Genomic DNA, 25,792 nt, shown 5'->3' with positions numbered 1-25,792 from the left:
CAACAGCACAGGTCTTTCAAAGCAAAGGTAGTCCTACTAGAGGGGACAAAATGCTCTGTGGCTAATACTGTAGCAACTTTTCAGTAAACGGCTTCGTGAGCATCGGTTGTGCAAATGTGTGACGTGACCATGAAAAAGAATCTGAGCACCTGCTAGCTGTTTGTAAGATGTGTGATTTAATACAGTGCTCAATGCTGTCTGATTCTTTTATTATTAAAAAAGCTTATCAAAGCCAAGCTTGGCATAAAATTAAAGAAATTGACAAAAAATACAGGACATAAACAGTAGGTAGGCAGACAAAATCCATCATGCTGTCTCATAGGCTAATTGAAATACCATTCATGTTCATGTTCCGCTGTCGATGTGAGAAGATTTGAGTGTTTAGAGAACATTTTCCATAAAAAAAATCTCTCGCTGAGAATGAAAGTAAAGTGTCTCCAGGTTTATTAGTGTTACATATCTATTATATTAATTACAGGAACGATAACAAAACATCAGCGCTTTTAGCTGGTGACATCAAATATTTCTAATTGCTGTTCCATCTGCAATAATAGGCATAATGTTTTGAACAAAATATAGATGACACAGTTTGCTTTCTTACACAATACTGTATAACTTTTAATGTACTCAGCTCAAAAGTTAAGAAACGGAATCATCACACTCATGCTGAATCTCTGGCTCAATCCTGTCTGAAGAGTTTTTTTTTAATTAGGTTTGTGAATAGTCATTTTCTTTTAAAAAAAAATCAACAGCTTTCCTACCTTCCCTTTGTTTGACCTCATTAAAAGTAAATGTTCCTATAAATCCAATGCATATTGGTATTTATTTTATTTAATTCCCCAATGACCCTTTTCTCTTAAATATTCATCAGCAATTACAATATTTCCAGCGCTTTCTTATGCAGAATTTTTTTTTCCAGTCTCAGGCAGGCTTATTCCAAGATGCCCTCTCAGGCTGAAAATCAATTCATCTAATGCATCATAAAAAACGTGAAAATTTCATTATATAGTTGCTGACAGACTCAGAATGAGCATTTCTGAATACAGATGCAGAATGTAGAAACATGTTAATATTTCATTCTTGCGCGTGCAGTCCAAGGTGTGCGCAGTTGTCTTTCCTGTGGCAACAAAGGCGCTTTCCATTAGTGTTGTGAACGCAAATTCATTTGTAGAGTAAAAAATAAATAAAAATAGGCACCGAAATGAACGCACAAAAAAAAACATTATTACATGGAAAGTCCGTGTGTGCGTGTGTGTGCGTGTGCGTGTGTGTGCGTGTGCACGTGTACATTGAGTGGGTGGCTGAGTATCTGTGGGCACAACAGATGGCCTCGACCTGTCCTCTGGGCTTTCTGCTTTTATTAACTTTGAGTCTGTAATGTTAAATATTTCTACACCAAATTTAACCGAACCAAATTTTAACCTCAAATTCATGCAGAAAATAAGAGTAATATATTTACAATATACTTAAACCTCAGACCCCTAAAACCATGTAGTAAGAGTCATGAAAAAATAATAAAAATCATTCAATATAATAAATGTTAATAATTAACAATGAAAACTTTGGTTACGTACCATTGGTAACAGGGAGCATCATAGCAATTACTGTTGTTTTATTGTTCTTATATTAGGCTTGTTAGAGGTCTTCACAACCAGGGCTAAATCATCCAACAGTAAAAGTAGTGTGGATAAATATAGAAACGTTTGAATGTGAAAATTTTCAGGTTCAAAGTCTTGCCAGAAAAAAAATTTCTTTCTAAAAATATACATATATAGATATATTTTTGGTTGACCTTTGAAAGCCACATTGGTAAGTAAGAACTCCGCCTGAGCTAGTTAAATGCTTTCTATGTATTTGCTTGTTCAGAATTCAACAGGACATTTTCAATTGTGTGGTATGATACATTGTAGTGGCTTTACTGTTATAGTTTTTATTTGTTAGTGTACAGTAGATGTCTGCATGCCGATGCTTGACACTTTGAAAATGTATGATGGTATCAATAAACTGTAACTAATGAGTGTTGCAATTATTTTGTCTCTGCACTCAGTCGTTCAGTCTTTGTCGAGACCAGTTGGGTGAGGATGTTTACATGAAACACATCTTGATTTTCATATATGAATACATTTATGCAAAGGTTAATGAATATCGATAACAGAAGCCGTAATTAACAGTATAGCCAGTTGTCATTTAATGTAGCTGTACGCTTAACTACCATGACAAGCCGTGTCTAATCGGAAACAAATTATGAATCTGTAAACTGTGACGCATAATTAAAATACAGTTTGGGTAATACCAAGACATTGAAATGACAGCGTTGGTTGAACGAAATAATCTAAATGATAATTTAAAGGGGAAATATTTTGCCGAACCAACTTTTTCTAGTATTTGGGATATAATATTGTCTCTATGGTGCCTCAGTAAACATGTGAAATATGAATTAAAATCGTCCACGCATTCCTGAGTTCCTGATGTTTTTCTGCCGAGAGGCCTGAAATCAGGTCATTCGAATTTCTTGAGCTTATCTGCGTCACTAGCGAAGATCCTCGCATTCCCTTTTGGGTCTCCAGCCAGCGCTGTCAAAATAACAAACACGTGTTCTCTCAAAGTGAGTCTTCTACACGGAGGCAATCAATCAGAGGAAAGGGGGCGGTCTTTGCCAAATATGGACAAAGTGGATACAAAACTGGGTCAAACAGAAGTAGCTGTCAGAGGGGCCTTTTCTGGACACTCGTATAACAAAACCAAGGTGGTTTAAAAAAAATTTGAAACAGACACTTTTATAGTAAGTCCATGTATCAGAGTCACTCTAAGGAGGTCTAAAGAGCCAAAATACGGGCCCTTTGAAGCAGTTTTGCTAATAGGTCGCCTTGTCTCAAGTTGGATTCTTTAAGTATTAACTTGTTAACTTCAAACAGAAATGGAAATGTACGCCTATCTGACATATCGCACATCTGAATCTATATACAGTATTTGGGAATGACTTTATAGTTTACTTAAACAAAAGCTTAAGCGTTATTCTAACCAAATTTGATGTCCCAAGATATAAAGACTGAAGTTGAAATATACATATACATTTGGCATGTGATGCAACATGTTGATTTTCAAGGGTCCCCTAAGTGTGGTCTATTAGCAAGATGGTTATGAAATATTTATATATAATATAGAACATATTCATTCGTATCTGTTTTGCTGTTTGAGGTATCAACAGAGATGAAAAACTATGAATGAAAGCTTGTCATGCAATCAGAAAATTCACGACTGCTTGTTTGTCTAGACATGGCCATAGTGTTTTTGTTGTTGTTGTTGTTTTTTTTAACAGTATGTCTGAAGACAATCATCCAATAGCGCAGATATGCTAAACTGCTCAATGTTACTACTTTCATTGTAATGATGATAAAACACTCTTTTTTAAAAACTTATTTTCACAAGCCAGAAAAGGAAACTTTCATTAAGGGAAGCAATTTGCAGGTTGCCCTGGTTATTTCTGTGGTTGATGTCCTCAGGTGTTAGATACACTGATGGCAATATAAAAGTGATGTGCTTCGCTGCAGAGATTCATGTGGGTCCAGATTGTATTATGTCTTCTCTGGTTTTAGCTTGTTGGTCGAGAAGAGAATGATGAGGATCAGATGAAGATTCAGACCTGTTCTTCCTGCTCTTTTGGAATTTGCATTTTCTCTTCCCTTAAACGCACACAAATCGTATCCACACTGACATGCACCATCAATGGGAAAGCTGGAACCTACTTGCAGATAGTTTTTGTTATCTTGTTGTGATGAGAAACCATACACAGATGCTTTCAGCCCTCTTATGTGAGACAATCCCCTGTAGTTCTGCTCATTTCCTTTGCAAACATCCTGCGCCTTTAAGTTACACTGCAGCATCACACTATCTTGATTTGTGTGACATTGTCTCAGTTTCAAACTTTGCCACCTCTGACAGTGCTCGGTGACTGCCTGACCGATCCAATCAAAGAGGCATGGAAACAATATATAAACCATTATTCTATGACACTGAGCATCCACAAAGGGATCTTTTGCTGTTGATGATGAGCTGCTGCCCACACTGACTTGTCAACACCCTCTCGTTCCACTTTGGTGTGTTTTATAGTTTGAACATGAAGAAGCATAAAGAGCAAATAACTTTAATTCAATTATATCGGTCAGTTTGGTTAGAACTGAGCTACGGTCACGGCAAAGCAAGCTAAAGTAAACGTCATGATGTTCATCTCAACTTTGGTGGCTTTATGCAATGCAACTTTAAGGATGCAAAACTTCAGTCAAACTATCAGATATATAGAGAGGACATAAATATCTCATTTTGAGATATGTAATATAGATATGAAACCCAGTATTAGCTCAAGGATATTTACATGTTTACAGGAAATATACCTTATGCACACTATTATAGGTACTCATAGTGTGTTTGAGTAAGCAGTTTCTCATATGGATGTGTATATGTAGACAATGGCGAGCAGCAAGAGGTTGAGCATGATACCGATAACCCCGAGCTCAGGTATGGACACATTAGGTCCATGGAAAGGTTTTTAAAGGCTGCTAACTATAGCAACTCATATTATGCAAAAAAGGTGGAACTCATGAAGTTACAACTTTAAAGGAGAGGCACAAAGGTCCTTCAGTCAATAGTTCTTAGTGGCTATTTACTCAATCTGCTAAATCTGTTTGGTCCGTTTGGGTAAATATTCATGTGGCAGTGAAACAAAGCCCACCCTATGAACAGTGTCATATAGTCTCGTATGAAAAACAGCACTGTAAAATCCACCATTGGATGGAGTCCCGTTTTCATAGAAATACCAAGTCATGAGCGCAAGTAGTCACTATCAGCAATGATTTGGCTTGAGGCGGTCTTAAAATGAAAAGTTCAATATGAGAAGGAAGGGAGACAAGATGCCTCATGGAACTCCTCTCTATTGTGACATTTGGCAGCTATTGTCAGTAAATGTGGAGTATTCTTACAGCAGTAAATTGATGCAGTTGGCGACAATCCAGCTGTACACACTGCCAAGGATCCTTCCATCTAAGCACATAATAACCTAACCCTCCAAGCACATTAAATACTTGAAGAGATGTATGGCGGTAAGGATGTTGGTTTGGCACCAATAGTTCTTGTTCAAGTCTGTCTGAAGGTCTTATGTGACAGAGGTGTAGATGTAAACGAATATGACCACTAAAAGATTGAGAATGGTTCCGATGATGCCCAGCACGGCTAAAATCCGCTCCTCTCGATCGTTCGTCGAGTCATCCTCTCTTGCATGAGTACTACAGATATAGTGGCTGCCGGGTATCATGGTTAACATCACAGAACCCCACCGCCACAGGGCACGACGCCTGGATAAGACACAGAAAATATGTGGGTGAGAAATGCATTCAGAATTAGTACATCAGTTCAACATATAGTTGCTGTCTCAGGACCACTACTTATCCAGCAATCTAATTTAATGAAAAATGACTGCTTTAGACTGCTTTAGCACCAGAAATGTAAATCAATCTTTTCAGTGTGTGTTATACGTACACGTTACGTTTAATTATTTAATTGTTTTCAGATTAAAGATCCATATTGGTCCAAGAGATGACATATTTTCACTGTCCAATGGAAACCTGATACCTCCAGTTAAGGATTATTTTGACTGTTTAACAAGTTTACTTGTGTTCTCTTGCATATACTCTTCTATGTATGGAGCTAAACAACAAGTGAAAACATGTTTTGTTATTGTGTTTATCATGAATTTATCCATTTGCTGCAAAATGCATTAGAACAGTCCTTGAAACCACATAAATCTGTATTAGACTAGCCTTTCGCCGTCACTTTGGCCTAATGAACCAAATGTCGAGCTTGGATAAAACATGGTATTTTTTTAGTAGAAAATTGCAAAATTGCACACTATGAATTAAAATTATTTGAATGTAAAATATCAATACACTCGTGAGTTTTCTGCAAACCTGTTATTTAACCATCACAACATCACAGATATGTACTATATGTAGCAAGCAAGCAGTTTCATAACATAACATTACAAATAGGATAAGTCTACTTAATATTGGTGTGGCTTTATGAAACACTTAGCTGTGGATAAAGAAAACCCTCTTTTTTTTCCTTATAAAAACTAATTGGATATACAAATTTTTCTGTCATTTTGACAACGGCAATATTAATACGTCCTTTTTCTATACCACTTATCCTCACAAGGGTCGTGGGTGAGCTGGAGCTAAAAGTAAACTGGTTGGCAGCCAGTTCAGGGTGTACAAAACATTCACGCTGTCATTCACACCTAAGGGAAATTTAGACGGAGTCTGCAATTAACCTTCTATGCCTGTTTTTCGAATGTGGAAGGAAGCCGGAGTATCCGGAAAAATCTCAAGCAAGCACAGGAAGAACATGCAAAGGAAGGCCAGAAGCCCGGATTTGAACCCACAACCTCAGAACTGTGAAGCGTAAGTGCAAACCAGTCGCACTGCGTGCCACCCGTAATAGCTTAACAGTCAAATGCATTCCCCCTTTCTGTTTTCTGAGTGACTTTAAATTGCGTATAGCTCTGAAAGTGAGTGTAAATGGTTGTCTGTCTATGTGATTGACTGCTAATCTTTTTTGGGTGTGACACACCTCGAGCCTTCACCTGTATAGTCCCCCAATCTCCTGCACAGGGTAAGCGGAATAAATGATAGCTAGATGGCTGGATGGATGGCTGGATGGATTGCAATCAAAACATCCAGTCTTATAAAAGTTCTTATGTTCCATTTTCTCCTTCCTCTTTTCTTTGTCTCCTCTTTCCTCTGTCATTAGAGGTGATGGGAGATAATTTCTGCATCTGTTGAAAAATGAACAAAGCTACATGCTGATGAGGGTATCATGTGCCGTCTTCAGGGGCAGTTTATGGGAGATTAAGGATAGTGACAGTGTGTGTGTGTGTGCGTGCGTGTTGGGTATGTGTGTGTTGTATGTGTGTGCGTGTTGTGTGTGTGTGTGTATGTGTCCGCTGAGATAAGAATGACTTCTAGCCACAGAAAGGGAAACTGTATTGAGCTGTCCCGAAAGATCCACTGGTCAATTGCCTCACCCAGTTCAGTTATTAATTCAGCCGCTACCAATACACTTATTGTCTAATACAGACCTTTACACACGTTCTGCACAATTACAAGGCAAGTAATGTTCCTATTCTTGCGCATAGACTTTACACCGATCTGATCGGCCTGACCAGTATTGGCCGATAATTAGCCTTTTATGCTGATCGGCTTTAACGTCATAATTCGCCGATCCGATCAATGACATCATTGATCGCCTCCACAAGACATTTACTCCGCGTTGCCATCATATACAGTATATTTGAATTCAAAAGCTAGTTTATTTTTAACCTTGTCGCGTGTCTTTTGAAGTAGTACTGTAAATATCTGACAACCAATAGTTATTAAAAAAAAAAAAAAACATGGCTGTGTGGGACAGACAACACGTCTGAGAGAGACAACCTGTAATCTGTGGATCAGACTGCAAGACAAATTTGGTCTTTCACCATTGCACAATGTCAGACTACTGCAATCAAATCTTGTATTCCGATACCACCACATCCCGTCTTTTACGATCACTGGGCTTTATCTTGTCAACTCATAAACGAGACCGGATACACTCGTTACCATGGCGACGACAAAATAGGGGAAAACGTGTGCTGGTTGTCACCGGTGCTCGGGAGATTACGTTCATTTAAGGCTTGCTTGATGTATGTTCACATACTTTTAATATGATACGGCTTGCAAGCAGGCAACAAAAAGTTATGTAGCCTAGCAAGCTAGTGCTAGCACTAACGGTTGTGCATAAACATCCTGGCGTGATGTCGAATCATGCTCTAAAGTTTTGCTGTGTGTGAAGTAATTTAATTACAATAAAGTAATTCAACTTCAGTAAGTTACCTCCCATTATTTATGTCATGTTGTAATGTTGGTTTGACCTGACTAATTAGAATACATGACCTGATTAGAGCAGTGATTTCCAACCTTTATGGAGCGAAGACACATATTTTACTATTAGAAAATCTCTCGGCACACCAACAAACAAAAATGTCACAAAAAGTAGATACACACTAATTACTGTATGTACTTCCTGACATCTAATAGAAGAGCATTTGTTCTGTCTGTCATGATGCCTCACTGGCATAAATAGAGGAACAAAGATACATTATTTCTTGTAAATGAATAATTTTTTGAGCGGTTAAGTAAAATTTGATAATTTCCCACGGCACCTTTGAAGATTGCTCATGGCAGACTAATGTGCCGCGGCACACTGGTTGGGAATCACTGGACTAGAGAATGGATACTTTAAGATATACAGTACACAAGTTAATACAGTAAATTAATCCATCTTGTGATCGGATCGGTGATCGCTTATCGTTTTTTTAAACTTGCTGATCAGTGATCGGCCCCAAAAATGTGTATATTCTAGTTGTGCAAGTCCTAGGCTGTCAAGCGCAATTGATCCAACATGTGCAAAATGATGTCCCCGACAACAAAACCTCGCAAAAAATGACATTTTAAATGTAAGGTTACAGCTGCCCACCTTTCCAACGAATGCAGGGAGGCTTTCATTCATTGAGTATCTTCTCTGATCTCTTCCCTCTACTCACATTGAAATAGCAAGCTTTTTACTCACTTCTACCTTCCCTTCTCAAGCCACTCATGTCAGTTTTAGGAACTGATCCACAGTTTTTCTCTTGGCTCAAAAGCAACACATACCAGCACACATCCCCTGCTTTTCTGGTTCATCATTATCATTGTAACAAGCTTTTGAATCTTATAATAAAAAAGTATTTGTCATTATGCAGTAATTTTGAGAAAGATATTATATACATGCATAACTTATACTTCCATTAAAATAAAATTAAAGTTAATTTGAGGCTTTTAATTTTCCGGAAACCCAATTGAATATTGCAAAACGTTAGCCTGCCTGCCACCAAATGTGAGTCAATTTCCACCGTGGCGGGTAGCACAGCTACTCCTACTAGCCACTTTGGCTGGTTTGCTCACCCGCCCCCCGCCCCGATGAATGTTTTTCGATTGGGAAGAAGTTCGATCGGAGTCAAAATCGTCGCAAATTATTATAGTAATCAATGTCATGGTTTGAAGCTTTGTATTTCTCTCAAAACCTCCTCAGTAGCTTCCCGGTAATGCCGCTCTTGTCTGCCTTCCATGATGCGAAGTAGTGGTAATATGAGTCAGCTGTGATGTAACCAGAAAAGCTGAGGCTCATCAAAGTTAGCAACGGAGACGAAAAGTTTGAGCATTTCACTAAAAATACTAAAGAGGAGTGCGGTGACATTGACAACGACAGTGATACACGAGCATCTAAAAAGCAAGCGCGTTGTGGCTGATACAAGCTGACGAACAGGGACAGTCATCTTGGTCATCTTTTTGTCCAGTGTGGTGTAAATAATGCCCAATAAGGGTTGCTTTAAGCTGTAAAAGTTAATGTTAGCTTAAGTTTAATGGTGACAATTTCATTAGCCTTAGCACACAGGTTATGTGATTGATGTAGCATGATGTAGCCACCCGGCAGAGCATACAGAGCATTTGAAAAAAAGAGCCCAACAATATTCTTACTTTTGAAAGGTTATTCCCAGTTCCCTTGTGGTGATTGGACATGATTGTGCATAGTTTTTGGTTCCATTTTAAAATTTACTTAAACATTTACATCTTAAAATGTTACAGGCTAGAGTGTCAAATCAAATATAAACATCATAAAACATGTTAGGAATGTTGATACAAGTTTATTAAAAGTTAAATTACAATTACCTTGTGTTTTTATTTTTACTTTAAACATACCTTAAACACTTCAAGCTGGAATCTACGGTTTTATAAGAGCAGCTGATTGATGGTGCGATAAGATGCAATTTACATATGAACCCATTAGTCGACTAATCGCAAAAAATAATCAGTGACTAGTCAATTATCAAAATAATCGTGTGGCAGCTAGGGCTGGGCGATTATGGCCAAAATAATTATCACGATAATTCTGAACAATATTCCAATCACGATTATTCCTCATGTTAGGGAAAAAATCTTGATTTTTTTTTATTGCACTACTTTTCAACAAACTATGTAACAGTTCACCTCAGTTCAAAATGAATTTTTAAATAACAAAATTATAGATAATAATAAAAAACAAATTAAACAAACATCCATCCATCCATCCATTATCTGAGCCGCTTCTCCTCACTAGGGTCGCGGGCGTGCTGGAGCCTATCCCAGCTGTCATCGGGCAGGAGGCGGGGTACACCCTGAACTGGTTGCCAGCCAATCGCAGGGCACATAGAAACAAACAACCATTCGCACTCACAGTCATGCCTACGGGCAATTTAGAGTCTCCAATTAATGCATGTTTTTTTGGGATGTGGGAGGAAACCGGAGTGCCCGGAGAAAACCCACGCAGGCACAGGGAGAACATGCAAACTCCACACAGGCAGGGACGGGGATTGAACCCCGCACCTCAGAACTGTGAGGCTGACGCTCTAACCAGTCGTCCACCGTGCCGCCATTAAACAAACAAACAAATTCAATTGACCTACCATGCATGTTTTTGGGATGTGGGAGGAAACCGGAGTACCCAGAGAAAAGTAAACTCCACACAGGTGAGGCTGGATTTGAACCCAGGTCCTCAGAAATGTGAGGCAGATGTGCTGACCAGTCGCCCACCATGCCGCCAAATTGCAACTTAATGGAAACTTCTTCTTTTCCTTTCGGCTTGTCCCGTTAGGGGTCGCCACAGCGCGTCATCCTTTTCCATGAGAGCCTATCTCCTGCATCCTCCTCTCGAACACCAACTGCCATCATGTCTTCCCTCACGACATCCATCAACCTTCTCTTTGGTCTTCCTCTCGCTCTCTTGCCTGGCAGCTCCATCCTCATCATCCTTCTACCAATATACTCACTCTCTCTCCTCTGGACGTGTCCAAACCATTGAAGTCTGCTCTCTCTAACTTTGTCTCCAAAACATCGAACCTTGGCTGTCCCTCTGATGAGCTCATTTCTAATTTTATCCAACCTGGTCACTCCGAGAGCGAACCTCAACATCTTCATTTCCGCCACCTCCAGCTCTGCTTCCTGTTTTCTCTTCAGTGCCACTGTCTCTAATCCATACATCATGGCTGGCCTCACCACTGTTTTATAAACTTTGCCCTTCATCCTAGCAGAGACTCTTCTGTCACATAACACACCTGACACCTTCCTCCACCCGTTCCAACCCGCTTGGACCCGTTTCTTCACTTCCTGACCACACTCACCATTGCTCTGGACGGTTGACCCCAAGTATTTAAAGTCCTCTACCTTTGCCATCTCTTCTCCCTGTAGCCTCATTCTTCCCCCACCACCCCTCTCATTCATGCACATATATTCTGTTTTACTTCGGCTAATCTTCATTCCTCTTCTTTCCAGTGCATGCCTCCATCTTTCTAACTGTTCCTCCAGCTGCTCCCTGCTTTCACTGCAGATCACAATGTCATCTGCAAACATCATGGTCCACGGGGATTCCAGTCTAACCTCATCTGTCAGCCTATCCATCACCACTGCAAAAAGGAAGGGGCTCAGGGCTGATCCCTGATGCAGTCCCACGTCCACCTTAAATTCTTCTGTCACACCGACAGCACACCTCACCGCTGTTCTGCTGCCCTCGTACATGTCCTGTATTATTCTAACATACTTCTCTGCCACTCCAGACTTCCGCATGCAGTACCACAGTTCCTCTCTGGGTACTCTGTCATAGGCTTTCTCTAGATCTACAAAGACACAATGTAGCTCCTTCTGACCTTCTCTGTACTTTTCCATCAACATCCTCAAGGCAAATAATGCATCTGTGGTACTCTTTCTAGGCATGAAACCATACTGTTGCTCGCAAATACTCACTTCTGTCCTGAGTCTAGCCTCCACTACTCTTTCCCATAACTTCATTGTGTGGCTCATCAACTTTATTCCTCTATAGTTGCCACAGCTCTGCACATCACCTTTGTTCTTAAAAATGGGCACCAGTACACTTTTCCTCCATTCCTCAGGCATCTTCTCACGCACTAGAATTCTATTGAACAAGCTGGTCAAAAACTCCACAGCCACCTCTCCTAGATGCTTCCATACCTCCACAGGAATGTCATCAGGACCAACTGCCTTTCCATTTTTCATTCTCTTTAATGCCTTTCTAACTTCCCCCTTACTAATCATTGCCACTTCCTGGTCCACCACACTTGCCTCTTCTACTCTCCCTTCTCTATCATTTTCCTCATTCATCAACTCCTCGAAGTATTCTTTCCATCTAGCTAGCACACTGCTGGCACCAGTCAACATATTTCCATCTCTATCCTTAATCACCCTAACCTGCTGCACATCCTTCCCATCTCTATCCCTCTGTCTGGCCAGCCTGTATAGATCCTTTTCTCCTTCTTTAGTGTCCAACCTGCCATACATGTCATCATATGCCTCTTGTTTTGCCTTTGCCACCTCTACCTTTGCCCTGTGTCGCATCTCAATGTATTCCTTTCGCCTCTCCTCGGTCCTCTCAGTGTCCCACTTCTTCTTAGCTAACCGTTTTCCTTGTATGATTTCCTGTACTGTGAGGTTCCACCACCAAGTCTCCTTCTCTCCTTTCCTGCCAGAAGATACACCAAGTACTCTCCTGCCTGCTTCTCTGATCACCTTGGCTGCAGTGGTCCAGTCTTCTGGAAGCTCTTCCCGTCCACCGAGAGCCTGTATCACCTCTTCCCGAAAAGCTGCACAACACTCGTCCTGTCTCAGCTTCCACCACATGGTTCTCTTCTCTGCCTTTGTCTTCCTAATTTTCCTCCCCACCACCAGAGTCATCTTACACACCACCATCCTATGCTGTCTAGCCACACTCTCCCCTACCACTACCTTACAGTTGGTAACCTCCTTCAGATTACATCGTCTGCACAAGATGTAATCCACCTGTGTGCTTCTACCTCCGCTCTTGTAGGTCACCCTATGTTCGTGCCTCTTCTGGAAAAAAGTGTTCACTACAGCCATTTGCATCCTTGTTGCAAAGTCTACCACCATCTGTCCCTCCAAGTTCCTTTCCTGGATACCGTACTTACCCATCACTTCTTCATCACCCTTATTACCTTCACCAACATGTCCATTACAATCTGCACCAATTACGACTCTCTCTCCGTCTGGGATGCTCAGAACTACATCATCTAGCTCCTTCCAGAATTTCTCTTTCACCTCTAGGTCACATCCTACCTGTGGGGCATAGCCACTAATCACATTACACATAACACCCTCAATTTCAAATTTCAGCCTCATCACTCGATCTGATACTCTTTTCACCTCCAAGACATTCTTAGCCAACTCCTCTTTTAAAATAACCCCAACTCCATTTCTCTTCCCATCTACACCATGGTAAAATAATTTAAACCCTGCCCCTAAACTTCTAGCCTTACTGCCTTTCCACCTGGTCTCCTGGACACACAATATATCAACCTTTCTCCTAATCATCATGTCAACCAACTCCCGGGATTTTCCTGTCATAGTCCCAACATTCAAAGTCCCCACATTCAGTTCTAGGCTCTGTGTTTTCCTCTTCTCTTTCTGCCGTAGAACCCGCTTTCCACCTCTTCTTCTTCTTCTTCTTTGACTTCGACTTCGACCCACAGTAGCTGAATTTCCAACAGCGCCCTGCAGGTTGACGGCGCCGGTGGCGGACGTTGTTAACCCGGGCCACGACCGATCCGGTATGGAATTCTTTGGATGAACGCTCATATTTGTTTGGCAAGGTTTTAAGCCGGATGCCCTTCCTGACGCAACCCTCTGCATTTATCCGGGCTTGGGACCGGCCTACAGTTTGCACTGACTTGTGCCCCCCATAGGGCTGCATTGCAACTTAATGGAAACAAATACAGTTAATCCATAAAAACGCAATAGGACTTCATTTGAAAATCCCTGTCAATTCAGTTCACTATGAACTGTCAAGGAGGGGTACGTCTCCGTTGTTCTGCAAGTTTCAGCCTCATCACTTGATCTGACTCTTTTCACTTCCAAGGCATTGTTAACCAACACTTCATAAAACAAAACAACTCCATTTCTCTTCCCATCTACACCATGGTAAAATAATTTGAACTCCGTCCCTAAGCTTCGAGCCTTACTGCATTTCCACCTGCTCTCCTGAACAAACGTCTCATGTCAACCAACTCCCGAGCTTTTCCTGTCATAGTCCCCAACATTCAAAGTCCCCACATTCAGTTCTAGGCTCTGTGCTTTCCTCCTCTTTCTGCCTCAGAATCTGTTTTCCACCTCTCCTTCATCTTCAACCCACAGTAGCTGAATTTCCACCGGCGACCCGTAGGTTAACGCCGCTGGTGGCGGACGCTGTTAACCCGGGCCGTGACTGACCCGGTATGGAATTCTTTGGATGAACGCTCATATTTGTTTGGCAAGGTTTTAAGCCGGAAACCCTTCCTGACGCAACCCTCTGCATTTATCCGGGCTTGAGACCAGCCTAGAGTTTGCACTGGCTTGTGCCCCCCATAGGGCTGCATTTACACATTTCAGCATAATAGCCTCCTATTAATTACAAACACCCCATTGCACAAATATTAAACCGTTTCACTTCTTTGTTTTTCTTCATTTATTTTGCTATGATTGCCACTGGTTTATTTCAAGTTTCTTCACACAATGAAATCAAACTAAACCAATATGCGAATGGTTAAAATGAAACCAAAGATGAATAAATGGGGATGTGGCGTAAGGACAGGGGCATAGCATTGTCTTTTGATGCAGCTTAGTCATTCAACAGTGTAATTTGATTATTTCCAACCCAATTAGGAAAAAAATGCAAGGCACACCTTAAAACTCATAGACAGGAGTGTATTGATTAAAAAAAGAAAATCATGACAGAGTCACTCAAAATTAGCAGTGGCGACGCTGTATAAAGCATAAATAATAGCATTGTACATAAGGTATCCATCTATCCATTTTCTTTATTGCTTATCCTCACTAGGGTCGCGGGCGTGCTGGAGCCTATCTCCGGCTATCTTCGGGCGAGAGGCGGCGTACACCCCGAACTGGTGACCAGCCAATCGCAGACCACATATAAACAAACAACCATTTGCACTCACATTCACACCTACGGGCAATTTAGATTCGCCAGTTAACCCTACCATGCATGTTTTTGGGATGTGTGAGGAAACCGGAATACACGGAGAAAACCCATGCAGGTACGGGGAGAACATGTAAACTCCACACAGGGGAGGGCGGATTTGAACCCAGGTCCTCAGAACTGTGAGGCCGATGTGCTAACCAGTCGTCCACCGTGCCGCCTACATAAGTTGTGCCACTTCAACATGTAATAGGTGGAGTGTTCACATTTCAGTGTACTTGTGTATGCATGTTAGGGAAGTCCCGATCCATTTTTTTCACTTCCGATCCCATACCGATATTGTAGCCTTGAATATTGCCCGATACGATATTGTCTGAGCCTATATTAGCAGTAATCATACATACATGTTAAAAAAGGCTTGATCAAGTGATATTACTGAAACTGAGAACATTAATCAGTAACAGTTGGTAGGTGTGAGGAAAAACTGACCCATTTATTATTAACAAATAGGTTACATAAAGTAACTTTAAAAATAACAATGTACTACAATTGAATAAAATAAATACATATTATATCAGGACATCCTGAAAAATAACTTCAATAAAACCAATAACAAAAATATTTATTTTTAAATTGGAACATAACCACTGCTTAACTTAAACATAAGCATATTCTACATTTAAGTAGATAAAATAAATAAATAAATAAATAAATTTGAAAACCATGAAAACAAATCTTAAAAAATGATGAATAAAAATTCCTTTTTTTTTTTACTGTCAGTATATGCTAGGAACCTCGTTTGCTTTCTCCACTTTTGAACTTCCTGATGCAACTAAAACTAAACGTTTTATTGACAGTCACGGTACCTGCTGTGCACGTCATGGCCTCTGAGGGGCAGTGTGATGCACGTAATGAGATACACACTTGCAGTAACAAAGAAAGTAGAAGTCACAATTGAATGTTGTTATTATAACTAGTTTTTCACAGAGTTTGAAGAATATATGCCAGAGAGTATTGTTATATTGCCTGTTTGTATGTGTTTATACAGCATTTCTGTAACAATATTCCTTATTTTGAGAGATACAAGTGCCGCAATTTCAATGCTAATTTTCGTTAGCTTGTCAGTAGGCTTTTTCTTTCATCGTGTCTTAGCTTTGAGGTAGCAATTTTTGTGAACAAAACTGAAGAAAAAAACGAAGGCTGTGATATATTTGAACATTCAATCAGTGTAATTATTTTGTTATGTGAGTTTAGCTTTACAGTGAACTTAAACTGGAGTGTCAATAAACGACTTTAATCAAGGATCCAGTACTTGTTTTTCCTGACATCGGACCGATTTGCGATCTCAAAGATCGGATCAGGACACCGCACATGCATATTTAGTAAAAGGGGGTAAGTGAGTCAATGCACTTGCTTCAGAATGATTAATCACACAGATGTTAAGGCTGCTACTCTGAATACATCAGATTTTCAAAGACCAAACTCTCACTCTTCCTCATACTGTACATTTCCATCCCTTCTCCACCATCTTCCCTCTTCAAGGTCAGACATCTTAATGAGTGGAAGCTGTTCAAGCATAGTCAATTCAAGTTAATATTTGAATGCATTCCATTTCAGCAATTCTAACATCTTCTCTGCAATTAAAGCACAGTGATACACTACCGATATAAGACAAATATAATTTGATGGTTTTATTCACTTTAATATATTTTAGGAATGCTTGGTACTGCATCAAGTGACTATCATATGAAACACTAGCATATTTTGAATCCCAAACTGTTGGAAGTATCTGTTAAAATTGTTATTGCATGATTTTCTGATGATACCTCTTTATATTGTACCATATTAAACATTAAACAGAAGCATATATTTATGGTACGTGGGATGTGCTAAGTGTAAAATAAAATCGGGTTTTCCCACTGAATGAGCAATGCAAGGCAGGCTGCCATGAAACTCATACTTAATATTCATCATAATTGCAGCAGATTGCTTCTCTGCGTTCACTGTCAAATTAATTCGTACAGGGTGTGATATGAATTCCCTACAGATGGTGCCTCTGCAATGAAGCGTGCATTATAGTCATAGTCAGAATCACTTTCAAGTTAATCTCAGCGTAATATCAAAACAGGCATATGAACCTGTGAGATGGAGACAGAGCGCATGCGAGGGCTAAGTAAATCTTGGTTACCATCCAAGCAGCTCAAATTGCCCAAAAAGGCAAAGCAAAAAACCTGCTTCGGGCTATTGCTGATGTCAGACAAGCGCCTTCAGTAAATAAGAGAATGAGATACATCACAGAGTGATGTGAATTACACAAGACCCTACACAAGTACTGCCTTAATAACATACTACCGTATGTGTTACTGCATGAAGAATTGGAAAAATTGGTGGCTTCTGTTTTCACCAGTGGCGATGTAGCCTATTCCTAAGTAAATTTCAAAGAGGGTGCAGCTCACATTCTGAGTGGGAAGTTAAGTATCCTCTTGTCTACACTGGCAATGCAGGTTTTGTTGACCTTTGTAAGATAAAAAATAATAATTTTCATGCTGTGCAACATCATTTCCAGTGAAGATGCAAAGTGACAAACTCTTGTATGTCATCAGTCCACAATGCATTGCACATCAGCGGGATTGCAGCCTCAATGCCTGTAAAGAGTCATTAAAATCTATCTTTGGAGGATTTAAGATATTTCTAACAAGTATATGTTGATGTGCAGAACGGTAGCCGAATTTTTTGTTTGTCTGCATGACAGTTCTGAGGTTTGGGGTTTGAATCTCTGCTCCGGGCTTCCTGTGTTTCGATGTTCTCCCAGTTCTTTTTTCGTGGGGTTTCCTTGAGTACTCTGGCTTCCTCCCACAATCCGTAGCTGATATAGGCTCCAGCTCACATGTGACTTTAATGAGGACTGGCCTTATATAACCCCAATTCCAAAGAAGTTGTCCATCCATCCATTTTCTGAGCCACATATCCTCACAAGGGTCGCGGGAGTGCTGGAGCCTATCCCAGCTATCAGTGGGCAGGAGGCGGGGTACACCGTGAACTGGTTGCCAGCCAATCGCAGGGCACATATAAACAAACAACCATTCGCACTCACATTCACACCTACGGGCAATTTAGAGTCTTCAATTAACCTCCCATGCATGTTTTTGGGATGTGGGAGGAAACCGGAGTGCCCGGAGAAAACCCACGCAGGCACGGGGAGAACATGCAAACTCCACACAGGCGATTGAACCCCGGTCCCCAGAACTGTGAGACAGATGGCTCTAACCAGTCGTCCACCGTGCCACTTGGGACGTTGTGTTAAACATAAATAAAAACAGAATACAATGATTTGCAAACCTATATTTAATTCAATACACTACAAAGACAAGATATTTAATGTTCAAACTGATCACCTTTATTGTTTTTAGCAAATAATCATTCACTTGGAATTTTATGGCTGCAACACGTTCCAAAACAGCTCGGACAGGGTCATGTTTACCACTGTGTTACATCACCTTTTCTTTTAACATTCAATACATGTTTGGAAACTGAGGACACTAATTGTTGTAGCTTTGTAGGTGGAATTCTTTCCCATTCTGGCTTGATGTACAGCTTCAGCTGTTCAACAGTCCGTGCTCTTCGTTGTCGTATTTTACGCTTCATAATGCGCCACACATTTTCAATGGGAGACAGGTCTGGACTGCAGGCAGGCTACGAAGCCACGCTGTTGTAACACGTGCAGAATGTGGTTTGGCATTGTCTTGATGAAATAAGCAGGGGCCTCCATGAAAAAGACATTGCTTGGATGGTAGCATATGTTTCTCCAAAATCTGTATGTACCTTTCAGCATTAATGGTGCCTTCACAAATGTTTAATTTACCCATGCCATTGGCACTAACACAGCCCCATACCATCACAGATGCTGGCTTTTGAACTTTGCGTCCATAACAGTCCAGATGGGTCTTTTCCTCTTTGACCCAGAGGACACTACTTCCAGAATTTTCAAAAACAATTTGAAATGTGGACTCGTCGCACCACAGAACACTTTTCCACTTTACATCAGTCCATCTTAGATGAGCTCGGCCCAGATAAGCCGGTGGCGTTTCTGGGTGTTGTTGATAAATGGCTTTTAAGTTTTAAGTTGCACTTACGGATGTGGCGCCGAGCTTTACTTACTGACATTGGTTTTCTGAAGTGTTTCTGAGCCCATGTGGTGATATCCTTTACACATTGATGTCGGTTTTTGATGCAGTGCCGCCTGCGGGATTGAAACAGAGAGTCCAGATTTTCTTTTAAACAAGCAGAATGGTCTTGCCCCAAAGTCAAACACCATGCAAGAGAAACCTAGCACTCTAAGAGGTCGCTCTCACGATCTGAAATACCCAGTTTACGTCGTAAGACTAATCATCCTACAAAGAAAACAAATTTCCCCTGCTTTTCATTATGAACACATTTCCTGAGTGAAAGCTAGAACTCCATGTGAGGTGGTAACCCATTTCCTATTCGGCTGAACCATCCACCCTCAGAGAACGCTGGCATATTTTTTGCATTTGCTGACTCCCATCATATTTCAACATGATGAGGAAGACCACACGTGCCTCTTCATCTCCAATTAAGAGAAAGCGTTCCTGCACTCCCCAAAGCAGTGACCTTGTGACAATTGATAGTCCTAACACCTACTGGGAACATGTTGGAAGTGATGCTGAGCATATAGACACGGTTCTCTTCGGTTCGCTGTTTGAAGTAATTGATTGACAGTGTTATCAAAGTGAAAGTGATCAAAGCAATTATTATTATTATTAATCAGTTTATTTGAAAGGGGACAATGCAATTTCATAAAACACATGAAGTACACATGGTTAAAAAAGCCAGAACTAGCCAGAAGGCTAGTTTTCATCTGTAGTCCCCTGGCCATGATGTAAAAAAGCAGTAAAATACATCTACAAGACAATATAATACAGGACACATAATCAAACTATACTATTAAGAGAGAATAAAACCACCATTTTTTTGATACTTTTACAGCTTTTGGATTTGCTATATTACATATTGTTCAGCCGTTGCAGAAATCAATAATGCAGGGACAAGCCCACACATATTGCTTTGTCTTAGGTTAAAGGCACAATAATCTGAGAAGAGGTGCACATTTGACCAAATAAGGCATCCATATACAGTAGATATAACAAACATATTTCAAGTGTCTCTTATCTTCTCGTTGGGCAGCTACAATGACACACAGAGTGATGGTGTAAGGACCTTATCCGTATGACACTTCCACAGAACGTTCCACAATCTCATTATGAGCACAACAAGCCAACACTGCGAGAGTATGAGGCTGGCGGCCATGAAGGGACTGTCACTTCTGCTCAGCCACAGCTTTGATTCCCGCCCATGTTTGTGTGTATGCATGTGTCTGTGTGTGTTGTTGCAGGATGAGTATACAAGACTGCATGAGAGGTTGAATGAGAATGACAGAGTGAGTGTACATGCATGGACTGTATATGTTTCAGCTAAGGGAGCAATAATGTATCCATATGTAGTGTTGTACCTGAATGAGTTCAATGAACGAAAGTTCATGAAGTTGTTCAGATTTTATGCGAACATGAACTGAACTTAGTTCATTTCTGCCTGATGAACGTAATTGAGAATGCGCTCATTCTAGCGTCAAAGAACGGTTTTCGAATGAAAGTTAATTTTAATTCAAGCGTGCCAGGTTTTGGTAGGGACTTCAAGGACAAACCCGTCTGTACACACAATACGATCCTTCATATGTTGGCGGATAAACGCTGTATTTGGCAACCGATTCAGTTCGGCCAAAGCCGCCATTCATGACAGGCACGTCGCAGCTGCGTGTGAACACGAGGCGTAAATGGGAGGGAATCCGTTTTCCGGTGGTTCTTTTGTAATACAGTATATAATTGTAAAAATGTATAACTAGGAAAATTATTTGTATAAAAATGCTTTAGTTAAAAGTGTACGATCACACTGTCATGATGTGCAATTTATTTAGTTTTGTAATATAAGTATTAGGCTTGTCACGATAAAATATTATATCGACTTATCATTCAATAAATAAAATGGATAAAGAGTTTTTCCGGATTCAATAAAAATGTCATTGTTGTAGGGAGCCGCCGTGCGGATCACACAGTGAGGCATGCAATAACGGACAGTTGTACAGCTGTGTCATTAGCCGCGAGTGATCTCATGTAACGGTGGCGGACAGGTACACTCTTGATTGTGTTGGCTCAGTCCAGTATTCCACAGCCTTGTTCCATCTGCAGCGCATAGATTCACACAACAGACACACTTAAGGAAAAGTTAAACGTTTGTTGTGTTCGCTAGCCTGGCCACGAGCTAATGGGCTAGCCTGTGAGCTAAGGAGCTAGCGAGCTAAGGAGTAAAACAGCTTGCTCCACCGCAGCAAAGTCATTTAAAACGTCAGTGCCTCTCCGAGTTGTTGTGTGTGTTAGTCCACTATTAACACAAAGACGGGAACGTTAACTGTTTATAACCTCAGTGGCACACATTATTCAGCCAGTAGTTGACTACATGAAAGTCAACGTATATTTGATTGACAGGTGAAGGGCTCGTCTTCAGCGGGCCAACCACACAGTAGCCAGGTTTACATAGAAACCTTTTTTGTCATTCCGATTGAAGATCTCTGGTCAACTGTTTACATGTGACTTGATCTATTCCGATTGGGTGTAAATATGATATGTGCTACATTTCATCAGAACAGCCGTTGTTGTAACGTTACGTCATTTATGAAATTGGAGGTCCATTGTCTATTCAGCAGAGTAGTTGAGATCGTTTTCATTCATTTTAAAAATGCGTGATTAAAAACAATTTATATGTAGTTAAAAACAAAGATCTCCGTCGCATACGAGTTCCATCACACAACGCTACATGAGGAGGTAAAATGGCACAGCACACCAACATCAAAACCTTATCTTGATTGTGAAGCATGGTGGAGGAAGCATCATGGGATAGGTGTGCTCTAGTTAGGGCCTGGGGAATTTGCTATCATCAATGAACAAATGAATTCACAAGTTTATTTTGCAGGAGAACTTGAGGCCATCTGTCCGACACTTAAAGCTCAAAGGAGGATGTGTGTTTCAACAGGACCATCATCCAAAACACAAAAACAAATCAACAACAGAATGGCTTCAGAAGAAGAAAATGCAATACATGTTCTGGAGTGGCCCAGTCAAAGTCCTGACCTCAACCCGATTGAGATGCTGTGGTATGGCCTCGAGAGAGCTATTGACACCAGACATCCTAGGAATCTTGCTGAACTGCAAGTTTTGTAAAGAGGAATGGCCCAAAATTTATCCAGATTGTTGTGCATTCCTGATCTGCAACTACAGGAAATGTTTGGTTGAGGTTATTGCTGCCAAAGGAGGGTCAACCAGTTATTAAGCCCTAATACATTTTACATACATACTTTTTCCTCCCACTGCAACGACCAGTGACAGACAAAATGTTAGAAACATGTTACGGACCGTCCGTATTCTGTTACGGGGATTACTGAACGTTGATTCGTTACGGCCGTAGCACTGATTGTTCCAGATATTGGGAAAAACAAAATCCAGCGTCTGACATTACCGGCACGTCCACATTGAACAGCTGCTCGGTGCATGCTATTTTATTACACTCCCAGCTGCCAAGCCGCAGAGGCGAATGTTCTCTTTGCGTCCATTGTCAACGCAATGTAAGTCTCTGATCATCGCCTCCATGGTAGCAAATAAGATACACTTCTTACCATGCTTTTTACAAAAATATCACAAAGGGAGTACGAGGAATGGATCGGCGAAGACTATTGTCATGCAGTCACAAAAGATCGTAATGATTTGGTGGTACAGTACACTTGTCACATCGGTCTGGCTGGAACCGCGTTTTCGGGCAGAGTAACCAACTTTGAGCAACAAAATAACAGGCCAATTAATACGCGTTTAGAGATATATATTTCAAATAATACATGTCCACACAGGATGCCCCGTCTGAACCGGAAATGAATTAGTATGTAACTGCACACATCACTTCAAAGCATGGGCAGGTTAAAATTAAATTATTATTATTATTAATAAATATTTGCAACATAAGATAAGATAACCTTTATTATTACCACAATAGGGAAATTTGCATCGTTTCAGCAGCAATTGTGGATATAGGAATTATAAATGTTATCTGAACAGCATGCAAGAGAAGACTCACAATACATTGCACAAAATAGAAACCAAAAGTATTGGCCATACATACACGATCCAATTCAATCTATCAGGAATGTTCTTTGTTTGTTTGCAAAATAGAGTGCTCAGTTTTTAATTATTAATAATTTAGACATTTGAGATGTGATTAATCTGTTTTAATAGACTAACAGACCAGGGTTGAAAACAGAATTGGCAAAATGCAAATTAATCTATAGACACAGATATTTTTGATGATGTAACATCAAAATCTCATATACTGGTACTTTGATTCAGTCTGCAACTGCGTCCTCCATTACAAGGTTCATGTAATAAAAACATTAAAATGACAAATATTGAAGCCATAATTTATTAACTATTATTAATATGACTGTCACAAGGCAATGTTCTTGACAAAACTTTGAAAATATGGAAAAAATCTGGGACAAATTGAAGTGGTTGGCAGCTTTGCTTTTACAATTTTTCTTACATGAACCACAGGGTCTTTCACTTTTGATCTTGACCAACAACCTGAGAAAATGCTAATGTCATTTGTGTGTCTTACACACACACACACACACACACACACACACACACACACACACGCGCAATTATGTGTACTCACCACACATTGTACCCAAGGGTGCAACCAGAAACTATTTTCTTTCTTCTGTTTATCTGAGCATGATATCAGTTTTTTTCCAGTCCTTTTGCCTGTTGATTTCTTTCTCCTTTCTATTCTTCTCCTCCGGGTGCCCCCGCTCACCGCTGCTGTTCAGGTCCAGCCCTGTGGCTGGTGGGCAGCATCCACGCAACACATGCAGCTCCGGGTGTTAATGGATGGGGTTTGGCGGGGTAATGTTCAGAAACAGCTGGCTTCAAAGCTTGGCAGGCACACACAGGTCTACAGCATCACTCAAGCATGTTTAGCAGAGCTCCTCGATAGTCCTTGGATAAATTAACACAAAGCTGGTCTTTCTACGGTTTCAGGATTGGAGGCTGTTCATTGTCCTGCTTTATTTTGGTTGATGTGAAGAAAAAAAAAATGTTTCCTTCCTCAAACTTTAAAAGTATTCCAACTCTGGGCAAATTTTGAAAATAAGGCCAACTCTGAAAGGTTATATTCAGTCCAAGAGGAAATTAAAAATTCTATATTTGGCAGTAATTAGTAACTCTTAGTGGATTTCAAAGCAGGTCAAGAGTCTATACAAAATGCAATTGTCTGTATAAGCCAAGAATAGATTTATCTCACATAGAATAGATATGGCTGCAGTCCCCATGTCATTCTAATGGTCGCTCAAATGTTTATTTCCTCCTCTTGACAGTCACAGCTACAGTCCTTCTGTCAGTTGTCAATCCTCTCTCTTCATGACTGACCGAGCACTCCCAGCAGGCCACGTTGCGGCTCGTACGACATGGTCCTGTTTCAATTCGCTGCAAGACGTCAACATAACCTGGTGCACTTGCCAACTTGTCTAGCGTAAAAATCCCACATAATGAAAGCAGTTTTCTTTTCTGTTTTCCTTCTGTGGAGGAGGAAGCAAGTTGTTTCCAGAGTGGCCTGTCAGCATGAATATTTAACAGAAATCTCTTGCTGTGTCGTTGTCACAGTTAAAGTTTCCATGCTGTCCCCGGTGTGGTGCAAAGACTGATGTTTTCTCATCTGCAGCAATTGTATTCTGCATTCTTTTTTATTCTTGAATTCATCTTCCTGCTTGGATTTTTGCTCTGTGGCCTGATTTGTTCCCCTTATGTCACATTTGTGGTCATTTTCGACAGTATATGCGACCCTTTCAATATACAGTTATCCAGTCTCCCCCTACAGCAAAACAGTCGGTTTTAAGTACCTTTCAGCCGGTTCTTCTGTCCTTTGCAGTCCTGATTCCAATGTCCATCAGGCAGCAAATCTTCAGTGACCCTTCCCTCATGCTAAACCCGTCAGATCCTCAACTCTCGTCCACTTCTCACCTTCCTCACCCTCCAGCAAGCTGATTCACTTGGCCCACTGTCTCGAAGTCACTGGCTCTGGCTTGCGTCGTCCTTCCTCATCCCTGTCTGACGACTGTTCGCGTCTGTTAAGGTCTGCTCTTTTTCTTTCCCTGTGTCTCTCTCATTTCCCCTCTATCTCTCTCTAGCCCCCCTCCTGCATACAAAACGCACAGTATTCGAGCTGCTGTGAGTCATACTGCTCTCTCCTCCCTTTTCTTCCAGGAGCTAACAACTGCCCATTTTTCAAGTCTTCTCCTAAGAACTTGCCTAAAATGCTCCGTATGTTTTCTCATCCCATGCCACAGTGATGCCTGTGTATCCTGCCGAACCCGACAGATTGAGTCTAATGCAGGAAGAGAAAATTGTTTCTATTTGTCTTCTTGAGTCTGTCAGGTACATTATCGGAGGGCTCTTCCTCTCTGGTCCACTCTTCGAGTGTGAAAGTTCAGTAATACAAGTATTCCTTCAGTGACACGTCACTCTTGAGGGAAAACAGAGAAGACGATAGAGCAGTGATCAGCGCACTATGAACAGTA

At 40.7% G+C, this 25,792-nt stretch overlaps 1 long non-coding RNA gene across 2 annotated transcripts in view; it reads right to left on the bottom strand.

Moving 5' to 3' along the window:
- Positions 1-421: 421 nt before the first annotated feature.
- The window catches only part of LOC133482531 (uncharacterized), a 25,510-nt gene continuing 139 nt past the window's right edge, over positions 422-25,792 (bottom strand). The window contains exons 1-3 of one of the 2 annotated variants that reach the window (XR_009789822.1): positions 23,893-25,792; positions 19,258-19,339; positions 422-5,348 (exon numbers count right to left, since the gene is read on the bottom strand). The exon at positions 23,893-25,792 is cut by the window's right edge and continues 138 nt beyond it. This is a non-coding gene — a long non-coding RNA (uncharacterized LOC133482531). The remainder of the gene's footprint in view (positions 5,349-19,257; positions 19,340-23,892) is intronic. The other variant, XR_009789821.1, reaches the window with a different exon arrangement.

Source organism: Phyllopteryx taeniolatus, chromosome 8, assembly GCF_024500385.1.
Source record: "Phyllopteryx taeniolatus isolate TA_2022b chromosome 8, UOR_Ptae_1.2, whole genome shotgun sequence".
NCBI lineage: Eukaryota > Metazoa > Chordata > Actinopteri > Syngnathiformes > Syngnathidae > Phyllopteryx > Phyllopteryx taeniolatus.
Note: the sequence above shows the minus strand (reverse complement) of the source record. Positions and strands in the feature narration are given on the sequence as shown.